This window comes from Diprion similis, chromosome 14, assembly GCF_021155765.1.
Source record: "Diprion similis isolate iyDipSimi1 chromosome 14, iyDipSimi1.1, whole genome shotgun sequence".
NCBI lineage: Eukaryota > Metazoa > Arthropoda > Insecta > Hymenoptera > Diprionidae > Diprion > Diprion similis.
In genome coordinates this window covers 235,842-256,264 of record NC_060118.1, presented here as the reverse complement: position 1 = coordinate 256,264, position 20,423 = coordinate 235,842, and the positions used below count along the sequence as shown (strand labels likewise).

At 43.0% G+C, this 20,423-nt stretch overlaps 1 long non-coding RNA gene across 1 annotated transcript; it reads left to right on the top strand.

The window, feature by feature from the left end:
* The first annotated feature begins 270 nt into the window (after positions 1–270).
* Positions 271–19,672, top strand: LOC124414672. Its single transcript, XR_006930054.1, has 3 exons — positions 271–338; positions 9,486–9,494; positions 19,662–19,672. It is a non-coding gene; the product is annotated as an uncharacterized LOC124414672 (long non-coding RNA).
* The last annotated feature ends 751 nt before the right edge of the window (positions 19,673–20,423 follow it).

Sequence of the window (20,423 nt, the reverse complement as noted above, 5' to 3'; positions counted from 1 at the left end):
TTTAGGGAGGTGTCACGTTGGCTAGTCCGTGAAGGCAATTTAGACACCCCGTACATATTAAAAGTAAAAGTAAATATTGCACGCTGGGATGCAGAACAAGGTACTCATTAACTAATAATAATGTATTGAAATCCTAATAAATCAGATTTTTTATTTGCCACCATAATATTTATTATTATTTATTTTTTCGTTCAATTTTTCATAAAGTCTCACTTTCTAATAGATAATATTATTTTTTTTTTAATGTAGAATAAAACCCGTGAAAAAAAATTCATCTAAATCGAAAATGTGTCGGTCAGAAAGGTGTTCGGTTTGTAAAAAAAAGTCCCAAAATTTTTGTTTCCCAAAAATTCGTTCCAGGGCTATAACAAATGGAATATCGATATCTCGAAGTTTAATAAAAAAGTTTGAAAAGTTAATGGCTCATCTAGATACTGCGAATAATTAAGAACTTGAATCCACACACTTGGAAAATGATCATCAGCTGAAAGAAAAATAAATCGATTAACAACTGAAATTTAGACGGCTTTGAGAAAAAAAGATTTTTAGACACCATTTTTTTCAATTTCACTCACCGTAAATTTAAAATGACACGATGGCATTATTTTTGACATTTCGAAATTTTAAATAACTTCGATTTAAAATACCCGGAGATCGGCCGAGCGAGATACATTGTAGTTGCGTGGCTGTATTTTCGCGACGCTGCCACAGGTGCCGGTTCGCCCCCCCCGCAGCCCCCTAGACATCCCAACCGTCGATCAGGATGAAGAATAAGAGAAAAAATATGTTTACGCAAATTAAAGCTCTCTCATTGGTAACTAAGGTAACATTCGTTAGGTCGTCAAGGGATGGAGCACCCGCAATACCGGTGGCGGGAGATCGGATCCGCGGCGTCAGTTAGCTCCTATCTAGCGTAAGACTAACAGCGTGTGATCTATAAGTTCTTTTTGTGCATTTGCCTTCTATTTTTCGTAATTCATTCAACCTCATAAGTTTCATTGTTTCATCGCTTCACGATCTTCCAGTAGTTTCTTTTTGCTTTATTACGTTTTGCAGTAAAATCATTTTTTTTCGTTAGCTTCATAACTTTAATTGTTTCAACGCTTTTTCAATCTCGTTTTTTTTTTTAGTTTTCATTTTCTACGCGTGCCTGTAAATTCACTTCAATTCAGTTTTCTTTTTTCTCCGCGTTCCTGTAAATTCATTTAAATTCTCGTGCTTTTTTTGTTATTTTTTACGCGTTTCTGTAAATTTATTTACACACGCAAAAAACAGCCCTTTTCAGAGCTAAACACATTCACCGGTGTAACTGGGAGAGTGCGGAGGAGATTTTTGTTTTGCGGTAAGTACCTTGAAACAGGCTTTTTAAAAACTATGCTAGACCGGCTGATGAATTTTGGGAAAAAACTGAGATATCCTTCGAAACGCCCTGCAAGTGGTGTATTAATCTGAAGAATGTATCTGCGCTTATCTCCTACGGAGAAATCTGCCGAGTCTGCCAATCGGCCAAGAGAAATCGGCCGCGCGCGGGGTCTTTGGTGGCAATCGCCGCCCCTCTTCCGAATCGGGTAACGGGTTGCGGCGTATTGTCGTGCGTCGATTAACGCGATCCGCGGGATTCTGACCATTTTTTTCAACACGGTAAGGCGTTACGTATCTCGTTAATTGATTCTGAAGTGATCGGTCATCTCGTAATGTAATACAATTTGAGGAAAATGTAGGCGAAATAAAAAATTTGTCATTAAATGAATGATTGAACTATTAACTTTCGTCAAGTCATGTATATCGATCTATTTGTTTGTCTTTTTCGTTTGGTGTTCGTGACATTATCCGCGTGAAGTCTTTAGTCATTTTTTGATAAATCTACTCTTTCAAGAGTTACAAGGGTCAATTTTTGACCCTAAATAACTTTTGAAAGAGCAGATTTATCGAAAAATAACACGAGAACTTTTTATAGAGCGTTTAATTCCCTCCGAAAATTTGTCCGTGAATTTTCTATACGACGCGTCGTTAGCTAGTTATGGAAATCTGAAGGAGCGAAAAACATTTTTCCCGTGTTATTCTTATGGCAAACAGAAAAGTGCGATGCGGAGCATTTCAATATTAATGTTAAGAGCTGAAATTTTAAGGGGCTTATTTTTATCCCTAAATTAAACCTTTAAGCCTGTCTGCGCGAACAAAAAACAATTTTTTTTTTTCTTCGAACATGTAAAAATTCCGATCGAACGACCATAAGTTCGATTTTGTAATATTTGAAGTTACGTATGGACCAAAATTAAGAACATATAATTTTTCATGTTTCACAATGGGTTCTGCCACTCTGATTATTCAACTATTCCCGAGAATTATTTGCATTTTGTATATAGATGGAAGAAATCCCCGGGAAGCGTTTTAACACCTCACGGTGGGTTCACGACGGGTACGAGTACCATGTCGATACGACATACCCAGAAAAATTCCGCTGCTCGACACGTTCGAGAACGGGATGTCAGGGAGCCGTACGAGTCGACGGGGATGGTCGCGTCCATGTGCGCACTGCCCACGCCGGTCACCAACCGAACCTGACGATCGTAGAGGAGGCCCGAATGCGTCGCGAGATGCTCGAGATGGCTGCCGAGACGAATATTTCGTTAAAAGAAATATTCGACACCGTGTGTAGAAGGTTTGTTTCCAATTCATTGTACAATTTGCATCAATTACTGAAGGGCTCAATTCAGTGTCGATATTATGCGGTGATTATTGCTATCGGAAAAATGTTCCTGCGAAAAATATCGTACGTGTGGCAGGGCATTATTAACCGGCAGGGATTATTTCTCATCCGAGTTTTGAATTGGATTCAGAAATCCGATAGTTGCGCCGGGACTGCTCTACAATTCAATGAAGAGCGCTATGCACCGAGCTCGTGCAAAAGTGAGGCCGCTGATACCGGGGAGCTTGCGCGACCTTGGGGTTGCTCTCACCACCTACGAGGCGACAGCAGAGGTGTACCGTGGCCTGGTAGAGGGGGATGATGGCTCGGTCGCCCTGATTTTCGCCAGCATCCCAATGCTGGAGGCGCTAGAAACTTGCGGCGAAATTTACATCGACGGGACGTTCAAGGTAAAACGGAAAGAATACCTATCAGCGCTGAAACGATCAAAATGTACTTGTAACCTGCGCTAAGAAGTTCACCAAGGTGTAAAATGCAATATAAAATGCTGAGAAAATCAGCTGATTTCGTAATAAGGCATAATACCGCAGCCAGGACTAACGATTAGTTACCTTGCAAGAAATTCATCGAGTCGCAGAAAAGTCTTTCCGTATGGACCGATCAGTCGTGGTATATTCATCCCGAAATTCATTTTCATCCATGTTAGATCCGTAATTAACGGGCTGAATGCTCTGATGCTAGTTTTCGTATCACTCCTGAACGAAGTAATATTACTGTCGGACGACAATTTACAAGTGATGAAATGGCACTATCTGTAAAGATCGGTTTAAATTTTTTTTCAACTTGCTTGCCCTGTCGGTAAAATGGTAAAGAGAGACAACCCTCTACGGATTCAAATTAATTTATACGCGTTAAGCAGAAGCCGTTCCATAACGCCTAAATTCTTGATCGGTGGAGAAAAAATTATATGTTCATTTTTTTGCTAAAGAGCAATCTGGAAACCTACAGCGATGTGGGAACTTACTCGGGTATAGCAGCGCTTCAACTTCTGTAGTTGTTAATCGTAGCCAAAGGGCAAGGCATAGTGGGGTATAACTAGTTTGATTAATTATTTAAAAAATTTGATTTGGTGTTAGAAATAATTGCATGTATAATTGCAGGTCGCACCGTATGTTCCAGCCATCGCGCAGCTTTATATCGTACGCATGCGGGTAATGGATGCTGTACGTCCCAAATTTTTCTGCCACCTTTCTTATACGATATATTAGATTGACAATCGAATACGAGCTATTGTGAAAAATATTTTACAGGGTGTTGCCGCTGTTTATGTATTGTGCGGCGCACGCACGAGGGTCTTATATCGCGCTATTTTTGCGAGACTCGCTGAACTGGCACCAGGGCTGGCTGCAAACTTGAGGTTTGTGATGGGGGATTATGAACGTGCCGCGATGTCTGCCGTCCGGGATGTTTTCCCCAACGCTGCGCTTCATGGGTGCTGGTTTCATTTTAATCAGGTAAAACATGTCGTGACGCTTGTATCGCATTCTGGACGTTGGTTGTGACTGTATTGCTTATTCTTTGGAAATTCACATCACTGTCAGGCTCTCGAGCGAAGGTGGAAACGCCTAGGCCTGTCGGACGCCCCCATAACCGCGTTGGCGATGGCCATGTCACTACCGCTTGCTCCGGCTGACCGATTTCAGGAGGGGCTCGCGTTATTGACAGATGCGGCCGATGAAATCGCGGCCAATCATCCGGCGGTCCTCCAGTTTATGCGGTACCTCAGGACCCAATGGGGCCCCCTTGCGGGAATCGTGAGCGTCCACGGTTGTCCGTCTCGAACGAACAACCTGGTGGAATCGTTCCAGAATGAAGCGAGACGGAAGCTTCGGGGTCTCCATTCCAACGTCTGGAGGTTTATTGGTATGTTATAATTCGTTTATATGTGGGAGCGCTTTTGTGCTTCAGGAGATACCGAATTCCGAAAGAAAATGTTTAAAAGACTTGGCCAACTTCTTAGCGAGTTGTTTTTTCACGTGGTTTTTCACGAATTGATATCGCAGTTTGGTAACAGAAGAAAGTATCACTAAAACTGTGAGGGACGGATTGTATACTCCTGCGAAAACATTGTTGTCAAAACAAGCAAACGCTTGTTATTTCAAAAGAGGTTCTTGAAACTGTTGAAACATTGCCAGCCCCGAATCTCAAGATCTGCGAGTGTTGTTTTTTTTTCCATCTGATAAAAATTTTGGTTGTGGGTCTGACTTTCTTATGAGAGATTTGCGGGAAGTCGGAATAATGAAATCGATAATGAGACTCAGGAATTCAGTAACTCCTATAGATCTTAAGGCTAAAGAATTTAGAACTGCAAATTCTTTTTTTTTTCGTCAGCTTCAGAAATTAATTTCAAAGTAATAGATGTTCGGTTTTTTCTGACAATTGAATCGCTTGCAATATTCACATTTTCCATCAATTCCATCAAAATTGCCTCGGAACGAAAAGTAGATACCAAAGAGGGAGATCCAAAAGAAAAGCGGGGTCTTGTCCTTTTTTTTTTTGATGGATTTTCTTCCATGATCTCAATCCACGATCGCCAATTCCATATCCAGCGTCGGTGAAACACTTACAAATCGCCTTGAATTTGAATGCACAGAACACTTGAAGGATCTGATCCTCAACCAGGCGATCGCCCTGACCAGGCTGCGAAATGGGGAGCGTGCCAGGCGACCACGCACAATCCGAAACATGAATCGAGATGCCCTAATCAGGGATGCTCAGCTGGACCTCAGCGTTGGGAGGTAATGCCATTTCAGATTTAGAATAGTTCACTCTCTTTATAGATTGAGACATAAGGATAGGCTACATATTAAAACCACACAGCGACCTGCAAACGTGCGATATCGTTAAGCGCGATAAGCGTTCCTTGCCTGCTGATGAAGTTCAAACGATTTCACGCATGCGCAGTTTGGTGTCTGGTTTTTACGATTTAGCCCGATGTACCGAGAGAATCTCTCGAGATTCTCAGGCTACGGTGCTGATAGCCGAGTAGCATACATTGAATCCGAGTTAGGATTACCTCCGTTATTCCAGTATTCTGCTGGGCCTTACCTCGATTTGGATTAACCCTCATGTTCTTTTTTAAGGTTCACGTTGCTGGAATTTTTGAGGCGTTGTGCGACCCGGGCACCGACGGGTGTTCTTGTCGGACCTCAGAACGTGGCAGGGGAAGGTTGGTAACCGATTGATTGGAAATTAGGTTTAGCTGGCTTAACCGTATCTATAACAACATTACCGATCATGTCATTTGCAGATGCAGTGCCGGATGTGGAGTTGGTCGAGCCCGGGCTTATGAATCCGGGCGAAACTGTACTCGAGGTGCCAGGTAAATTTTCTGACCACTGCCCAGATATCGATGTTGCGATCACCGTACGAACTGTTTGTCACGTGCTGCCATGCGCATAACATATTCGCCTCGTTTTTCTTTCACAGTTCGACATGGTGGCAGACGTGGTCGTGCGGCCCCGAACCCGCGTGGTCGTGGCGACGGACCCAGAGCCCCGCTTGCCAGGGCTGAAGACGACGCCGTAGCGCCGGCTGTGGAACGGGAGCAGCACCAACCCCCCGTTGAGTTGGTCGCGTTGGAGGATGGTAAGCCCACAAGCGAGGTTCATCTGCTCCTTGAAAAGTTTTAACGCCTGGTAGGACCCTCCCACTATCAACGATTACGGCTTGTCTGTCAGAAATTTGGAAGAAGGTGATTTTTTTTTTTATTTTTACGTCACGCTACTTTTCGTGACGTGGGCTCATCTAGCCGGGCTGAATGAGGAGACTGCGGCATTTAACAAATTTCCTGCAAATAGAAGGGAGTTGATGCGTTTTGGTTCATTCTCTTGCGATTTCCATATGCCTATACTCACAATTCCGGCGACCCCCCGTCCCCTTCTTCTTCACTGCCGCCACTACCGCAGGCTTTAATATTTAATTTCACATTCAACCGATTCAACACACCGATTATGTACATGCTGGTCACTCATACATCTTCACGTAATTATCGACACTTACATGTTGTTTCAGGAGATGAGGATGTCTTCCACGTACCGGAGGACGATTTTGAAATATTTGCGGTGCCAGCGGAGCCGGTACCTTTCCACCCCGTAAAGGCGATCCCGGAAGTGGAAAGGGTCAATGGCGGGGTGCGGGAACGAGGCTTGTGCTGCGTTTGCCTGCAGGATGCCGCAACCCATGCCTTTTTGCCGTGCGGGCATCATTGTTGCTGCGCGGATTGCGCCTGGCAAGTCGGCGAGCGCTGCCCAATATGCAGGGCGAACATTGAGGGGAGCGTGTTCATCATTTCAAACTAGCCCAATCTACTGGGAATTTGCACCACAAAAACACCACAATTTTATATTTCTAGTCGCGCGGTGTGGCGGGGGGGGGGGGGGGGGGGGGGGGGGCTAATTGTTAGTTCAAATCCAGATTTGGCTATCAGTCTTCCGAAGGTTTGGCCACCCTTTCGAATGTTGAGAGGGAATTTGTTTCTGGGACGAGGGGTTCATCGGAATTAGTTTTCGTCACATAACTCGTTTATTTTTAACTTTTTTTTGAAGTGCTGAGAACTGGACTTATAGGAAATCTGATTCTCTATAGCTTCGCTTGTAACAATTTTTTTGTCTACGATTGATATTAGTCACCCTGTCATAGACTATCGATGCCTCACCTTCCCTCCCAACTCCCCCAAGGATCAGAAAAATTAAATTGTGGTGTTGAAATCGTGCAATTTCGGGTTTTTTTTTCTCCTGGTTCATTGCGACTGGGCTAAATGTTCGACGACAAGGCGGTGGCAGAGGAAGTTGAAACGGGGGGAGTCTCAGTTAGTTCTGGTTTGTTATAGTTCCCCTCTGTCTCTGCAAGAGTCTGATTCCCAAATTACGTGCAATATGTTACTGTATGCTCAATTTCATTTAGTCTTCATTTCGTGCAACGTTAACTCATAAGATACAAATTTACAAGACTGAAAAAAATACTACTCGTGGACGAAGTATGCACTGTGATATATATATATATATGTGGGACGGGGCCCGCGGCCCAGCATAGACGAGACTGAGCGGTCGCCCGAGAGTGGGGACGAGGACGAGTAGGGAGCCGGTTCACGGCAGTCGACGCCGAGCCACCGTGGAAGACAGACATGCGTTAATCCAGTATCCATTCTTTTCTGTATATTTGAATAAAGTTTCTTTGTCAATTTTAATTCCTCATACCACTCGTCTCGTGTGTTGTTGGTTCGCCTCACATTCCTCAAGACCCTACATATGGGGGCTCAACCGGGATAACATTGAGATGTCGAGCTGAACCGTGACCTCGAGCAGAGGTGTGAGTGAAAGTGAGATTGCGGAGAAAAAGTCGAAAAACCGGAACGGGATTAAGTCGGAAACTGTGTCGACTCAAAAGACAAAAAGGTGTCGGTGTGGAAACCAAAAAGTCGTAACGGTGTTAAGTCGTAAAGTCGAAAGTTGCTAAGTCGAAAAGGTGTCTATTTGAAACGTCGTCAAGTCGAAAATCTTTTGATTCAAAAGTCGTAAAGTTGTAAGTCGAAAAGTCGTTGAGTCAAAGGATATAAAGTCGCAAAGTTGTCAAATCGAAAAGACGCAGTGTCGAAAAGCAGTTGCAAGAAGTAAAGACATAAAAGCTGAAAAGACGTGAAAGATGGCTTCGGAAAAATCGAGAACAATGGCGGAGGAAGACCAAGGCGAAACAGACGCGCGGCCAGCGCGGGAAGGGGAAACACGGCAGACGCGTGCAAGCAGCAGTGACGCTGAGGCAAGCACGAACAAAGAGAGCAGAACGAAAACAAGGAAAATGGCCGAAGCGAAGGGAGGCGCGAAGAAAAAGACGCTCGCGTTCTCAACGCCAAAGACGGCAGGGCCAACAGTAAGCAAGCTGAGAGAGCAGTTGGGAAGATTAGGTTTACCGACCACGGGCAATAAAGCCGAATTATTAAGTCGTTGGAACCAATGCAAGGACGATGATACCGATCAAGAAGAGGACGAAGAAATCGATGAAGAAGTCAATACAGGCGGGGATGTCGATAAAGAAGAAAATGCAGAGACTGACGAAGAAGAAATCGATACCGACGAAGCGGTCGACAAAGAAGGGAACGACGCGATGTCAAACGCATCATCCCATCACGAGGAGAACTCGGACGAAGAAGAAGAAGCGCCGCGCGGAGCCAGGCGAAACGACGCGCGAAAACAAAGAAGGACGATCCGCACGGAGAGACCTGCGGATAACATACCGAACTTATTTACAATAAAAGACGTCGAGGGAAGCATCTCTCATTTCTCCGGTGACGACAAGTTGTCAGTCGAAAAGTGGATTAGTGAATTTGAAGACATGTCGACGTTGTTGCAGTGGAATGATTTGCAGAAAGTGATTTACGCAAAAAGATTGTTAAAAGGTTCCGCGAAACAATATATCGCGCTACAGAAGGGACTGACAACGTGGAGGGCGATGAAGAAAAGTCTTATGAAGGAATTCGAAACAAAGGTGAACAGTGCCATGGTGCATTTACAGCTGTCAAAGCGAAAGAGACAGGCGAGCGAAACGCCGAGGCAGTATGTTTACGCCATGAGCACAATCGCGAGTCAAGGTGACGTCGAAGAGGAAGCCGTGATGCAGTACATCATCGACGGGATACAAGACGATGAAGCAGCAAAGTCAATCTTGTATAGTGCGTGTACGATTGGCGACCTCAGAAGAAATCTCGAGCGGTACGACCGGATGAAAGAAAAGACTGACGGTAAGACGCAGAAAAGTAAGTCGAAAGTAGTGATGAAAGACAATAAAAGTGACAAAAGTAGTGACAAGCGGAAAGGCGACAAAGAGACAAGGTGTTTCGGGTGCGGCTCGAACGAGCATCTCGCGCGTGACTGTCCGAAAAAGGACGAAGGACCGAAGTGCTTTAAATGCAATGAATTCGGGCATATCGCGGCGAAATGTGACGGACGCGTAAAAACGAAAGACGGGAACGCGAAGTCGGTAAACGTGGTGACTCGTTCGTCAACGGACGACGAGATTACGGTCGAGTTGAACAATGTGAAAATACGTGCGATGATTGATACCGGTACGGACTATACGTTATTGCGACGCAGTGAATACGGAAAAATAGGCAGCCCGCCGCTGCAAGAGACCGCGAATACGTTCAAAGGATTCGGGAGTGCGCGAGTAAAGTCAGACGGAGTTTTTCGCGCGACGGTGAAAATACACGGAGATGAGTACGACGGAAATATTTACGTTGTTCCTGATTACGCCATGAGTCACACCATGCTTGTGGGGAAAAAGTTTACCAGACAGATGGAGGTGATCATACGAGGAGGATTGATCACGATTAGAAAATTGGAAACAGACGAAAACCGAGATGACGAGATCGAGCGGAGAAAAGCTGAAACGAATGACAAAGAAGAGGAGGTCGACGACGCATTTCGTGAGCTGAGGCTCGTGAATCTGATCGACACGAAGGCTATTGACGTTGACGATCGATATCGTGAGGAAATCGAGAAGGTCATCGAAGGTCATGTGCCAAAGAAAGAGGTCGTGATGGACGTCGAGACGAAGATTGTGCTCCAGGATGACACGCCGGTCTGTTTGAGACCTCGACGACTGGCTGTCAAAGAAAAAATTATTTTGGACAAACAAATCGAAGAATGGTTGAAAGAAGGGATCATTCAGCCGAGTAAGAGTAAATACTCAAGTCCGGTCGTGATTGTTCCGAAGAAGGACGGCGAGTATCGAGTATGTGTCGATTATCGACAATTGAACAAAAAGATAGCACGAGATCGGTTCCCGATGCCACTCATTGACGACAGGATCGACGCTCTCGCAGGCGCAAGGGTGTTTTCGGTGCTCGATTTAAAGAACGGGTTCTTTCATGTCCCCGTTGCACCTGAAAGTCGAAAGTATACTTCATTCGTTACGCCAGACGGGCAATACGAGTTCGTAAAAACACCGTTCGGATTGTGCAACAGTCCTACATCATTTTTACGATTCATCGACGAGGTATTTCGGGATCTAATCCGGCGAAATATCGTTTTCACATACGTGGACGATCTGATCGTGCCGGGCAAAGACGAAGACGAAGCCTTGACTAACCTAAAAGAGACGTTGAAGGTCGCGGCAGAAAGAGGATTATCCCTGAACTGGAAGAAGTGCGCGTTTCTGAAGCATCGCGTGGAGTATCTCGGACATGTCATCGAGGGAGGGACCGTTGGTCCATCGCCGTCGAAAGTCAAAGCAGTCAAGAGTTTTCCAAAGCCAACGTCGAAGAAGGCGGTACAGAGTTTCCTCGGACTAACCGGATATTTCCGAAAGTTTGTCCGTGACTACTCCAAGATCGCAAAACCGTTGTCGGAGCTATTGAAAAACAATCAAAGATTCCGTTTTGGAGTCGAAGAAGAAGAGGCATTCGAACGATTGAAACAGCTGTTGGTGAGTGAACCGATACTACGAATTTATCGACCTGATGCAACTACGGAGCTGCACACTGACGCGAGTAAAGAAGGCTATGGAGCTGCCTTGCTCCAAAAAAGCGAAGAAGACGACCATTTCCACGTTGTGTATTTCACAAGCCGTAAGACGTCGGATGCAGAGAAGAAGCGACACTCGTATGAACTCGAGGCCTTGGCGGTGATACACGCAGTCAAAAAATTTCGAGTGTATCTGCTCGGAATTAAATTCAAGTTGGTTACCGATTGTTCGGCACTCCAAAAAACGTTGGGTAAGATCGATATATCGCCAAAGGTCGCGAGGTGGGCCTTGATGTTGGAGGAGTTCGACTACGAGGTGGAGCATCGAGCGGGGACTCGACTCAAGCACGTGGACGCGTTGAGTCGATATCCAGTGATGATCGTCGAGGACAAGATCACGCCGGTAATACGGAAGGAGCAAGACAACGAAGAGAGGCTACACGTGATTAAGAAGGTCCTCGAAACGGAGCCTTACGAAGACTATTCGTGCGAAAATGGGATCTTAATGAAACGAGTAGGAGATAAAAATGTCGTGGTACTACCGACAAATATGTGCCAGGAAGTAATACGGAAGACGCACGAGAACGGGCATTTTGGAGTTAAAAAGATGCTCGAGAGTATTAAAGCGGAGTATTACATCCCTAATTTGAAAGAAAAACTCGAAAAATACGTGACCTGTTGCGTGCGGTGTATATTAGCTGAAGGAAAACGAGGAAAGAAGGAGGGAGAGCTGCAGACAATACCGAAAGGCGATATCCCGTTTGCGACGTATCACATCGACCATCTGGGACCGATGACGGCAACGTCAAAGATGTACAAATATTTATTTGTAGTAGTCGATGGGTTCTCCAAATTCGTTTGGATCTATCCGACAAAGACGACGAAGACAGGCGAGGTTCTGGACCGATTGAAGTGTCAACAGAGGGTGTTCGGAAACCCGAAACGAATCGTCAGCGACCGAGGGACGGCGTTTACATCAGCAGAGTTCAAAGAGTATTGTATCGAAGAGAATATTGATCACATTCTTATCACGACGGGTGTCCCAAGGGGGAACGGCCAAGTCGAAAGGATAAATCGAATAATTATTCCGATTTTGACGAAGTTGGCGCATGAGAATCCGGATCGATGGTATCGACACGTCGACAAGGTGCAGTGTGCCATCAACAGTACTTTCCAGCGAAGTGTGGGTTTGAGCCCATTCGAAGTACTCTTTGGAGTAAAAATGAGACAAAAAGAAGACGTCGAAATACTCGATTTAATAGAAAAGGAGGTAATATTGCAATTCGACGAAGAACGAGATAACTTACGAGCTCTTGCAAAAGAGAACATTGGCAAAATCCAGGAAGAGAACCGAAGGGCGCATGATCGAAGTTCCAAGCCAGCAAGGAAATATCACGTAGGTGACCTGATCGCAATAAAACGGACGCAATTCGGTCCAGGTTCCAAATTGAAAGACAAGTATTTGGGTCCATACAAGGTGACCCGAGTCAAGGGGTTCGATCGATATGAAATGATCCGACAAACCGATGGAGAGGGTCCACGAATAACGACATCGTCAGCCGATCAAATGAAGCCGTTCGAGGTTTACTCTCCGGAGACCGGAGAATGGCAGGAGAGGCCGAATGTGGGACGGGGCCCGCGGCCCAGCATAGACGAGACTGAGCGGTCGCCCGAGAGTGGGGACGAGGACGAGTAGGGAGCCGGTTCACGGCAGTCGACGCCGAGCCACCGTGGAAGACAGACATGCGTTAATCCAGTATCTATTCTTTTCTGTATATTTGAATAAAGTTTCTTTGTCAATTTTAATTCCTCATACCACTCGTCTCGTGTGTTGTTGGTTCGCCTCACATTCCTCAAGACCCTACATATATATATATATACTGTGATATAACGTATGGGCATTGAATTGCGACGGATATTTTTTATTGACTGGATTTCAAATGTTCTACGATAAAATAAAGATAAATAAATCGGATATTCGTGAGCATTAAAGATGATATGCTGAGGATACTGAAGCTATTGACATAGATACGCTCGAAATACTTGATTCTTGTATCAAAATTGATAATAACTGCAATCTGGAGATCTCACCTACGTACAGATCGCATGAAATACCAAAATCAAAATTAATTAATTTTATAACTATGCGCATAGAGGAAACCTAGACGCTCCGGAAACAATAGTATGGAGAGCGAATACTTTGCTAATACATTTAACAGGAACAGTTTGATCGACACTAAGGCTTTGAAGCAAAGAAGCCTATTCAACAATAATATTGAAGAGAGGGAAAGTTGTAAATATTTTGGTATGCATCGTATTTGATTTCAATTTGAAATTGGACAAACACGTTGAACACCTTGTAAATAACACTGAATATCTAGTATTTTTTATAAAACTCTACTGAGCCTCGTGCTAATAGTCCAAACTACAATATGTTTTTAGAATATGAACGAAACACTAGGTCCAAGAGTACACGATTACCCAGAAGAAGTAAAATTATAAGTGATGAAAAAAAAAAAATCATACGGAAGCTATCAAAGTATTCAATAAACTGCCTAACGAACTTAAAACCTTGACTGTTAGGAAAGACATTATTAAAAGTGAACTGGAAATATTCCTAAGTGCTTCATAGATATACTAAAGTTATAATTTTTCCTTATTTACTCCAACAACAAATGTAATAAACGTTGAACTTGTGAAATTTTATGGAACCTAGGCAGTACCGAATAGTCTTGAGTAGTAAGTATTTTTGTTATTTAGTTTTTAAGTTTAATGTGGGATAATGTTATACCAGCCTCTATGTACAGGTAACAATGTTACCTCTATAGAATTTTACTTGCCGTAGCTTCTATACTTGCGAATTATCTGGTATGAGTAAATTTCAAATATATGAAATAGTTAGTTTTCAAACTCTGACAGTATAACAAGAGACAAGATTATCCAGGTACCACAAAGAAGTAAAACTTTAAGTGGTGAGAATAGCTGTATAAAAGTTTTGAGTCTTTTCTATTGCCTGTCTAGCGAATTTAAGATTTCAAGTGATAAAAACAACCAAAAAAAATGAATCGAAGAATTGGGTTGCAACAATTTAATGTAAAATATGAAGACATGTATTCTGTTTAAAAAAATAAATGACTAAATAAATAAGTAAATGAATAAGTACCAGGTATGATGTATATGGATGTACATACAAATAAATGTATAGTTGACCAACGAGAATACTTTTCAGTCCTGTAGTCAAGGGGACTGATTACGGTTTTATCGTACAAGAAGTATTTCATTTTGCAAACGTTTTACTTAGCCGTTTTCGTCCGACGATATCACATATGTATATTGTACGAAATATATACCTCGTGTACCTGCACAATAAATAAATGAATATAAAAATAACATCCCCTGCGAGCAATTATGTTTGAATTTTTTTTTTTATAGTTTCTTGAACCCTTGCGTTCGGATCACGTACGTGACGTTCAACCATGAGATGGAAACTTACGATTAGTCAATAATAAATACAAAACTTCACTTTTCACCTTCTCACCTTTCATATTCGCACTGTGGTTCCAAGCCGGACTATCTATCATTGGGGAAAAATTTACATTCTTACCGCAATTTTCACTAGTAAATAGCCTGACTATTTTCGCTAGGGTCGCCATGGTGATCATTTTCAAAATAATGTTGGATGCGAGAACAAGCGGATACAGATCCGGGTGAAATCTTGTTGTTTAATCTTTTTTCATTGACGTGCAACGATGATATATTCATTAACTTTTGTTCAGAAAATGATTAAATTGTTTTGAATATTATACGTAAAATTTGTCCAGTCTGCCTGGCAAAATGATACGAATTTTTCATCGGATAGTAGCATCAATGCCCATTAAATAGACTAGTCAGCGAGCGCCTTTTTCACGATTTTCAGTTACTGTTCTCCTAAAAATATCGTTGAGGTGTCATTCGATTCGAAATCGCGTTTAGAAACTTTTGGAGAAAATTCAAGACTCGCAACAAAGAATTGCAAGAGTTATAAATAATTTAGTAAAAAAAAGGAGAAGGGGGGGGGGGTCGTTCCTCGCAAGTATTTCGAAAACTATCGCAGATATCGCAAATGTAAAAAAATATTCTGAAAGAGCAGGGCGTTCTCTACGAGAAAGTCCTAACTCCGGAACTCTACCAACAATATTCATAATTTTAATTTAGATCAAGAGGTGGAAAACAATGTTTCCGTGTTTTCTTTTTTTATAAATAAATGCAAATAAGTCAATAAATAATCGAGTTAGATCTTCGAATAAAAGCTCAATTTATGTGTTATTTAATAGTGTATAAAAAAGATCTCGACTGTCTCTGCCGTATTGGTAATATTTTACAAGTTATTCGCATCGCAATGATAAATAACAAAAAAAAAAAAAAAAGTGGCAAGCTCGAAGACACGAGAAGGTTTGAAATTATGTGAAAAATAGGAAAAAAATATTTTCATCGAAAAGTCCTGCTTCGTTGTTTTCATTCTGTTGGCAGTATTTAAAAAAAAATATAGTGTGGATGTACATATGTTTATAACAGATTGTTTATTACATAAATAATTAGGAAATGAACAAAAAATATTTTTTTTGTCACAATATAAATGAGCACTGGGAATGATGATTTTTCAAGAAAAAATGGTTCCTCAATAATGATTTTTAGCCATGAAAAAGAAATGTTAATTAAAGGATGTGTTTTTGAATCATAGGGAATTGGTTTTAAGAAACGATTTTTATCTCAAAAATCGTTGTTGTTATCGACGATCTAGTTGTCAGAAACAAAATTTTGACAATGTCATAAACAATGCAGTTGTTTATCAGAATTTTTTTCAAAGTCGGAGTGAAAAATTTCAAAAACTTATTCTCGTACAGTTTTCAGTGATTAGAAATCCAAACAATTGAAACATTTTGAAAATAAGTTTTTTTGGTAGCTCTATTTGATTTTTTAACATTTTCATTCCTTAAATTCTTGATTAAAACATGAAAAATCGAAATTGAAAAAGTTTACGAACGGAGATCTCTTTCAAACCCTTTGAAGAATGGATTACACAAGTCGAAACAATTTTCCGGTTCTTAGTTCGAAAGTCACAGGGGTTTTAATATCGGTTCACAGATTGTAAAAATAACTTGATTAACAAGAGCATGATGTGACGGGAGGTGAATCTCGCACTTATTTGGGGGGAGAGAGGAGGGAGACGAGAGACGGGGAAGAGTGACTGCACGTGCCGGCGTTGTGAAAAATAAAGTGTATCGTGTATTTAATATTGGATGGATCTTAATGGCTACTTGACAAATGGGTCGGTCCCGCGTGGCGGCTGGTCACGCCCCAGCCGGTTAGCGTGCTTCTTAAATCTAAATCCTTAAAAACTAATGAATTATTGCTAATGAACGTGTGAGTGAAAGGGGTGGGTGTGTGTGTGAGTGTGTGGATGTGTATGGGGAGCGGGGGGGCGTGTGTGAGGGGATCTGAGGGAGATGCACTGTTTGGATGCAGTGATTGGCAGTGGCGGTGCGGAGCGTGGTTGGTGTGTGGTGAAGTGGAATCAGATCAGCTGACCTTTTCGTTTCGTTGCTGGGTCTTCGATGCGTCCGGCGGCGTACGTGGCTGGCACAAGAGTGCCTTCTCCGGCCGGCCCGGCGCGTCTTCGGGTGCGCCCGGGCCGGTTCGGCATTGTTCGGCCCCGCTCCGCGGGTTTGGGGCTTATTGTGACGTGCACGCGGGGTGCAACGTCACAATGATTAATTGAAAAATTGTGGAACAACTTTTTTTCTGTACGGATTATTCTTGATTTATGTGTCTCAATGGTACCTGAATTTTTTCCTCCTTTATATCCATATTTAATGGGTTAAAAAAGTTTTTGTTGCAAATATGAGCGAATCTTGCCGAGCGCACGATCGTCACATCGCTCCATCGCCCGTTTTCAGCCCTATTTTTACCTCCGAATTAAAATTATAAATATTGGTGGAGGAGCTCCGGGAGTTAGGACGTTCTCGCAGGAAATTTCCTGCTCTTTCAGAATGTTTTTTTACATTTCCAATATCTGCAACGGTTTTTGAGATATTTGCAAAAAACTAAACGCCTTTTTCTTCTACTAAATTATTTACAACTTTTGTAATTTTTTTTTGCGAATCCTGAATTTTTTGAAAAACTTTCTAGACATGGTTCCGAATCGAATACTACCGTACTTTAATATCAAAAAACTAGTTGGAAACTTGTAGAAACGAACCGCTCGGTCGCGTGTAGAAACGGCACGTGTAGAAACGAACCTCTCGGTAGTCGCGCCGCTTGTAGAAACGAACCGCTCGGTCGCTTGTAGAAAGGGCACATGTAGAAACGAACCGCTCGGTTGTAGGATCGCCACTTGTAGAAACGAACCTCTCGGTTGTAGAAACGCAACGTGTAGAAACGAACTCTTCGGGAAAAACGAACTTGTAGGATCGCCACTTGTAGAAACGAACTGTTAGGTATTGGCACGTGTAGAAACGAACGTGTAGAAACGGTCCTCTTCCATTAAAACCATGCCAAAATATTTGGAAATGTGTTTATGCACCATTATGAACCATCGCAATAACCTTGTGCAGAAATTTACCAAGCGGTTCAGTCTTGGCTATTCGTCGCAGAGTCGAAATCTCACCATCTGGGTGCAATAATTACTGACTGCTGCTACGTTTTCTCAAAAGACTTTTCCCGAACAACCCTTTTCATCAGGTCCCATGAACACAAATCACCCGGTCAAGAGTCTCGGGATCAGAATTCATCTCTATGCCGCTCGAAGCCGCTTCTCGCCAGCCGATTCTCCCACTGGGTATCTTCAACTTTTTTTTCACTGATAGGGGAGGGTAGGGGTGTGCAGGCTCAGACGTGATTGACCACAATTTTCATCTTGGAAGCTGCTGCTGCTGCAGAACGCGGAGACCCCCCCCTCCCCCCACCCCGCCCTCAGGATCCTTCGACATAAGGGCAACACATCCAATGCAGACTCATCAGTCTTACACAACACGTGAAAAAGTGAAAAGTTCAGAATATCATCGTCACCAACGTCAAAGTTATGGCCGCCGAAGCATACATGGGACTCGTCGAGCAGATGGGGGAGGCGTACGATTTGCTGCGCGAGCAAACTCCCGGAGAAGGAAATCACGATGTCTTTAATCATTAGATTGGTATTGGAGTGGCAAATATACTAGTTTTGCGAGATATTCTTCAACAGCCGAGAATGAGTGTGGGGGCGAAACAGCAAATCCAACATAAGATCTCCCTCATACAATCCTGGGTGGCAAAGATCCAGCAGCAACAGCGACAGCATGGTCAGGTGACAGGCGGCAATATTGACAGTTCTGCGGGTGTACAGTGGGATGATGTCGATAGCGCTTTTGCTAACCGGATTCGCACCGGCATTGTAACCAATCTTGGTCATAAGGATTTGGAGGTCTTTTTGAGCGATGCGCGGCAGATCATCGTCGAAAAATTGAAGCTGGCACAGCGTAATGAGGGGAATGCGGAGGTCAACATGATATTGACATGCAAATTTGAAAACGTCAAGCATGACGAGGTTGCTGCGGAAGTTAAAAGCTTCAATACATCTAACGTGACGATCCTCACATCGGGTAATATAGACGGCTGGTTCACGGAGGCAAAGAACAAAGGTCGAAGACTTCGAACAATGCGATTCCGGCTGGAGTATGATCGAGATCTTCAATATTGCCGTAAATATCAACTGATACCAGCCTCTCGCTGCAGGAGCTTCAACATTCGCCACGCTTCCCATGGACATTCAACGCACGAAAGCGGTGGTCAACGTCAAAAACGAGGATAAAAGATGTCTTCTGTAGGCCGTTACCGCAGCTCTCCACCCGGTCGACATCAATGTTAGCCCGATGCATAGCTATGAGCAATATATTCGAGAGTTGGACTGCACAGGCATCAAATTCCCCGCTACTCTGCATGATGCGGAAAAGTTTGAGAAATTAAATGATTTGCGAATCAATGTATATGCAATAGAATCCGAAACTTTTTCGCATCATGCAAAATCCGCAAAAAGCGTCATCGTACCAATTTATTTGAGTAAAAATTTGCATAGCGCAAACGTTGACACGATTCATCTCCTAATGCTTGAAAGTAGTGATGGTGCCGAGCATGATATGAATCGCGAATTCACACCAAGATTCCACTTTGCTTGGATCAAAGATCTTTCGCGATTGGTTAGCAAACAATTGTCTCAACATAATGGCCAACTGTTTTTATGCGACAGATGCCAATGCCACTTCGCTGTGAAACACGCCTACGACCACCATCGGCAGGATTGTATTATGTTGAATAAAGTGCGCATGGAATTCCCAAGATCTGAAAATTCAAATTTAAAGGTGAAAAATTTCAAAAACAAAGGCACTGTCCCGTTTGTTGTTTACGCCGATCTCGAATGTATATTAAAATCCGAACCTGTAGACGAATTTCAAAACCATAAAACACATGAAATTCCAAAGCATATCCCGCACAGTGTAGCATACTACGTACATTGGGCGTACGATGAGACCTTATCGGAGTTTCATAGTACACGCGGCACCGATTGCATAGATTGGTTCATGCAGCAGCTTAAAGATTTATCGGTTAAAGTAGAGTCACGAATCAAAAATATAATTCCAATGGAGTCTCTTACCCAAGTGCAACGCGATCGTCACATGCGCGCAAAAAATTGTCGCATCTGCGAAAAGCCGTTTACCCCCGAGGAGAAAAAGTGCCACGATCATTGTCACTTCACGAGTAAATATCGCGGTCCGGCGCATAATCGGTGTAATTTGAATTTCAGCGAGTCGCAGACAATTCCAATAGTTTTCCACAATTTGTCCAGTTACGATTCACATTTTTTAATTAAATCCCTGGCTTCAACTTTTCCCGGAGCGATTACACTGCTACCCATAAATGAGGAAAAATATATATCCTTCACGAAGCAGGTTGATGGGACGATGATGCATTTGAGATTCATCGATTCGTTTCGATTTATGGCTAGCAGTATTGATAAACTTTCTTCGTATTCAGGCGATGTCGATATACATATAACACGTGAATTTTACGATGATCCCGCGCAGTTCAGCTTGATGACCCGCAAAGGCGTTTCCCCTCACGAATACGTCGATTGTTGGGAGAAACTTGACGAAACTGAATTACCTGCCGAGAATCATTCTACTTACACCTCTGCAATTCGAATATCACAGACGCCGATTATGAGCACGTCAAAAATGTTCAGG